Source organism: Euprymna scolopes, chromosome 17 (genome assembly GCF_053919585.1).
Source record: "Euprymna scolopes isolate OS-2025 chromosome 17, ASM5391958v1, whole genome shotgun sequence".
NCBI classification, from domain to species: domain Eukaryota; kingdom Metazoa; phylum Mollusca; class Cephalopoda; order Sepiida; family Sepiolidae; genus Euprymna; species Euprymna scolopes.
In genome coordinates, this window is record NC_136498.1 from 24,572,463 (window position 1) to 24,578,595 (window position 6,133).

The following is a 6,133-nucleotide window of genomic DNA, read 5'->3' on the forward strand; positions in this document are numbered from 1 at the left end:
ACCATATGTGAGGGCAACCTCACATATAAGACCTTGGTCAGTGTCATACTAATTGTCACTATTCAGCTACCTACTCCCCATGGAGTTGGTCCCCATTTTCCTTTCGCTCCTCACTTTAAAAATCGGCCTTGTGCCTAATTTGCGCGGTGGGGGAGCAAATAAATACTCTTTTCTTGGCCTTTTCGCCGGGATCAAAGTGTAGTATCTGTTCCGCCCGATACTGCAAACAAGACCATATGTGAGGGAAACTCCACATATAAGACCTTGGTCAATGTAGGGGCAACCCTTCATACCAATTGTCATTATCCAGCTCCCCTACTCCCCGGGGAGTTTGTCCTCATTTACACTTCACTCCTCACTTTAAAAATCGGTTTTGTGCCTATTTTTCTCGGTGGGGGATCAAATAAATACCCTTTTCTTGGCCTTTTGGCCAAGATCAAAGTGTAGTATCTGTCCGACAGATGCTGCAAGCTATGACTAGCAAAGAACAGCTATGACTAGCTATGACTAGCAAAGACCAGATGTGGGGGCAACCCCACATGCCTGACCTTTAACCAGCTCCCATTTCCCACCTCTCGGGAGCTGGTCCCCTTTTTCCCTTCCCCCTCCCTTCACTCCTCACATTAAAAATTGGCCTTGTGCCTAATTTGCTCGGTGGGGGAGCAAATAAATACCATCTGTTCTTACTACATACTGTAACTTATGTTTTTAACTTTGTGATATAAAGTGGGGGATCACTTTTCTGTATTAATTCAATGTAAAATGATCACCCACTGTACAACTAGTCAGTCTCAAAGCCATTCAAGTCATTCTCCAGATCATTCAAGTTTTTTTTGTAAGGATTCCAGTTATTTTTTAAGCATTCAAGTCATTATAAGGTCATTCAATTCATCCTCAAGTTCCTTAAAGTCATTCTAAGTCATTTACTTTTTATTTAATTAAGTCATTTCAGCACATTTTTCGGTCATTTTAGTTTATCTTTAAGAATTTCATGTCAATCCTACATTCACGCATTCATTCATTACACGAGAGCACGTGACTAATGGCTATCGGCCTTGTTTTTCTTAATGCAGAGAAGTAGTGAACAACAAGATTTCCAGCTACAGTATAACTGGAAATGTTTTCTCAATCATTAAATCATTTTTCTCTGATAGGTTCATAAGAGTAGTGGTTGATGGGCAGAAATCAAAGGACCACAGTATTAATGCTGGAGTCCCCCAGGGGTCCATCCTGGGCCCAACTCTCTTCCTGATCTACATCAATGATCTCCCTAAACACATACTTAAATCATACGTTGACATCTATGCTGATGATACTAACATCTATGGCAACACATCAAAGGCCGTAAATGACAAAGTTCTCTTTAATTATCTCTCCTCTGATCTCGAGCACATAGTACAATGTGGGAAGAGGTGGCTGGTCACTTTTAATGCATCCAAAACCAAGCTTCTATCTTTACATCATCAACGCTCTGATCCACATCTGGCATCAATTAAAATGGATGGCTCTCGTCTCGGGGAGGTTCCATGTTTTGACAAGCTTCTGGGTTTGACCTTTTCTCCTGATCTGAAATGGAACACATACATTATATCTGTTGCCAGGGACGCTGGAAAAATAGTGGGATCCTTCTACCGCTCCAGAAGATATCTCACTACTGATGCAATTCTCTATCGGTATAAAAGCCAAGTACGTCCAAGGATGGAGTAATGCTGCCACATCTGGGCAGGAGCTGCTAAAAACAGCCTATCCTGCCTTGACAGAGTACAAAATAGACTTCGTGGTTTAGTGGAGGATGTCCTTTTCTCTTCCCTGCAACCTTTCTCCCACAGAAGAGACGTTGCGAGCCTGTCTTTGTTTTATCCTTATATCCATGGCAAGTGCTCGTCTGAGCTCCAATCTCTGGTCCCCCCACATCTAATCTTTCACGAGAAACACCCGTCTAGCTGAAACCACTGTCATTAATTTTCCCCACTCTTTGTCTGTACCTAAATCGAAGCGTGGATTCCATGAACAAAGCTTCTTTCTTAGAACTGCACGCCTGTGGAACTCTGTTCCGTCTGCCTGCTTCCCACCTGACTACAACTTTGATGTCTTTAAGTCCAACGTTAGCAAATTCCTAATAAACCGCCCCTTAAGTTAACACTTCATCAATCTCCACACTAACGTCATGTACTTGCAATAACCCTTATCCCTGAGTGGCTTTCGAGCCTTGATAAGTGGTGACCACTGTGTAAAAAAAAAAAAGAATTATTTTCGCAACGTTTCTGCAGTTATAACCTCCGACTTTCTTCAGGGGTACCTTGTCGGACTCGAAACTATTTTTCTCTAATTTGGAGATCTGTCCTTGTTGACTGTTGACGCAACGGATAAAGTGTTACTTAATTATTATGTGTAAGTAACTGCTTGCTAGATGTTGAAGGTTCAATCAACAGTACAGGCTGCATAAACAATGTAATTAATGAACACCGAGGCTTCTACTTGGGAATGGCTGATTGACAGATCGCAGCTTATCCCGTTGGCCAAAAAATTAGAGAAGCGAGAGTTACTCGTATGTGGTTGTCGAAAGTAAAGCTGGCGTCCACTTTCTTATGTCAGTTTCGAACATGCTTTTTCCCCGTGGGAGAACCTAGCACCCCCCCCCCGAAACCAACAACGAGAAAGGTAGATTTCCTTTGCTTACAACGTAAATATTCATTTTAGAATATTAATTTTAATATATGGGGAGACTTTAGTCAGTATTTAAAACTGTTCAAGAGGGAACCTATCCTGCTCCTTCCTACCCACCCGCCTTCCATGATAATCTTTATTTTCCATTACTGAATTTTCTTATGTATGCCATTGTTTTAGTGTTATTTTTAGTTGTGCCATTTTACCGGTGCCATTTTATCGGTGCCATTTTGATCGAACATCGGTCATCTCTATTCTATTCTTATCTTAATTCCAGGTGACTCACTGGGCCTCTTTATTTGCCATCTCCCGTAAACACTCGTCTAACTACAACAACTGTCCACAATTTCCCTTATTATCTCTCTGTGCCTAAAACTAAATAAGAATTCGACGAGCAAAAATTTATTTCCTAGATTTATCCGTCTCTAGAACAGAATACTGCTTAACTACTTCCCAGTTTACTATAACTTGGTATTTTTCAAGTCTGATTTAAATAAACTCCACCCAATAACCACGAATACTGATCATCATAAAGATGTCTCAACGTCCGTAACAGAGCGTGGAAGCGCTATACGAAACGCGAAGTGTCGTCCCCGTAAGGATTAAAAAAGACCATAAAAAACCGTGTGCTTACAGACATAGGAACATATTCGAGAGCACGTTCGAATCGATGTTAAAGACGTGGATGACGTTCGAGATGACAGAGGTCGGAGAGAAGGTGCAGGATACCGTAGGAGTAGTTGATCCCGTTTTATTCGGGAAAAAATACACAAAAATAAATGGTGTTGTTACAAAAGAAAAATTGAGTTGAGTTAGTACCTGTCTTCTGTTCTTTGCGACATACTTTGCTGCAACGTGTTAGTTCCTTACAACGTTACACGTCCAGCTGATATTCAGTAATATTTATTATTCTGTAGACTTTTAGCCTTGGTTAGCGGTAACCCCAACATACACGATAGTAAATCAAACGGTGCTAATTTAGAATTACTTATATATATATATATATATATATATATATATATATATATATATATATATATATATATATATATATATATGCGTGTGTGTGTGTGAGTGTGTGTGTGTGTGTGTGTGGAGATAGATAGATAGAGAGAGCGAGAGAGATTTATGATGTACGTATTGGTCACAGGACGAAGATGCCATGTTGAAAAAGTATCGTAAATTGGTCAAGTAGTAAAGAATAAAATAATAAGAAAAATAGCACGTTCCGAAAATCTCGGTAGTTGACTTGAGTTGTCGACCTCTGAATTTTAGCACATTCCAAAAACGTCGCTTACTCCTCGCTTACTCCTAAAAATTTATTTTCTGTTTAAAATAAATGCTTAATCGATCTACTCTCTTCCTGATCTACATCAATGATCTCCCAAAACACATACTAAAATCTTTCGTTGACATCTACGTTGATGACACGACCATCTATGGCAACACATCAAAGGCTGTAAATGATGATGTTCTCTCTGATTTACTCTCCTCTAATCTTGAGCGCGTGGTACAGTCGGTAAATGGGGGGGGGGGCAGGTTACCTTTAATGCATCTAAGACCAAGCTCTTATCTCTACATCATAAACGCTCTGATCCCCATCTGGCATCAATTGAAATGGATGGCTCTCGTCTAAGGGAGGCCCCAGGCTTTGATAAGCTCCTGGGTTTGACCTTTACACCTGATCTTAAATGGAACACATACATCAAACCTGTGGCCAAGGTTGCTGGGAAAATGGTGGAATCATTCTACCGCTCCAGAAGATATCTCACTAATGATGCAATTCTCTATCTATATAAGAGCCAAGTACGTCCAAAAATGGAGTACTGCAGCCACATCTGGGCGGGGGCTGCTAAAAACAGCCTATCCTGCCTTGACAGAGTACAAAATAGACTCCGTGGCTTGGTAGGGGATGCCCTTTTCTCTACCCTGCAACCTCTTTCCCACAGAAAAGACGTAGCGAGCCTGTCATTGTTCTATCGTTATTTCCATGACAGGTGCTCGTCTGAGCTCCATTCTCTGGTCCCCCCTGTCAATCTTTTTCAAAAAACACCCGACTAGCTGAAACCACCGTCAATAATTTTCCCCACCCCCTATCTGTGCCTAAATCAAAACGTAGATACCAGGAACAAAGCTTTTTTCTTAGAACTGCACGCCTGTGGAACTCTGTTCCGCTTGCCTGTTTCCCTCCCGACTTCAACCTGGATGTCTTCAAGTCCAACACAAACAAATTCCTGATGAACAGCCCCCCCCCCTAAGTAATGACACCTCACAATTTCTCCAATACTATTGTTACACTATCCCTTTGATTACTATACACACAATAACCCTTATCCCTGAGTGGCCATTGGGCCTTGATAAGTGGTGAACTCCATGTAAAAAACAAATAAAAAAAAAAAAAACCTGAATTTTTGTAATATGACCTCTTCGTTACGTGCCAGGTAGGTACGCACATCATAAAAATATTCTATATTTTCAGTATTTTTTTTTTATTAATGGTAATTATCAGAAAGCACCCCCACACACACACACAACGAAAACATAACTTATCCTGATCCGAATAAAACACTTTTCGAACAAACAAAAATTGAATTTGTTAAATAGATTTTGTTTTGAAAAAAATAACAAATGATAATGCTCCAGGAGAGCCTTCCTAAAACCGGGGGTTATTTTACGAGCACCTCAAGGGCAAAAGAGTATGAGAAACGCCGCCCTTGCTAGGAGGATATGCTGAACACGTGTACAAGTAAATAACGAACACAGGTGGGGGTAATTAAGGAAATGCCTTCGAAAAAAACAGAGACGGATTATAAGAATGTGTAAAGATTGAGCGACGATGTGTAGACCCGATGAGTGTGGGGCGGTGCAGATGTTACGGGTGGGTGAAGGATGCAGAGTTTCTGCTGTTGATCCTATCCAAAGCGCTGATAGAACGAAGTCGTGTGTCACAACGGGACAGACTGTCTGGCGCCGCCTGTCAACGCTAAAGTACTAAAAACGAGATGAACCTTATCTTAAAATGTATGAAAAAAACAAGGTTCCGCCCAGCTGTCCGGGGACGAAAAATAATAACACCGCCTTTCTAAATTACAAAAATGTTTTTTTCCTTTTACGAACTAAAAATCGTTTCGTAAAGAGGAACTTCTCCAAGTGAGTTTATATATTCGTGTAACATATATATATATATATATATATATATATATATATATATATATATATATATATATATATATATGTAATTTGAGATTGCTTTTTCAGAGGTAAGGTAACCAGTGAAATGTAACGAGACATGTAACAATTGAAATGTAACAAGTATAGCAAATTACACTTTCAATTTTTCTTTACATAAGCAGTAATGTATTGCTACACAATCATCTGCATGTTTCGGTCTTCTAGTATTTAGTAACTATAGACCTCTTCAGGCAACAACGCCTATATATATATATATATATATATATATATATAT

The 6,133-nt window shown here is 39.9% G+C and overlaps 1 pseudogene; it reads left to right on the top strand.

Moving 5' to 3' along the window:
• Positions 1-409: 409 nt before the first annotated feature.
• Positions 410-593, top strand: LOC145297235 (U2 spliceosomal RNA; annotated as a pseudogene).
• The last annotated feature ends 5,540 nt before the right edge of the window (positions 594-6,133 follow it).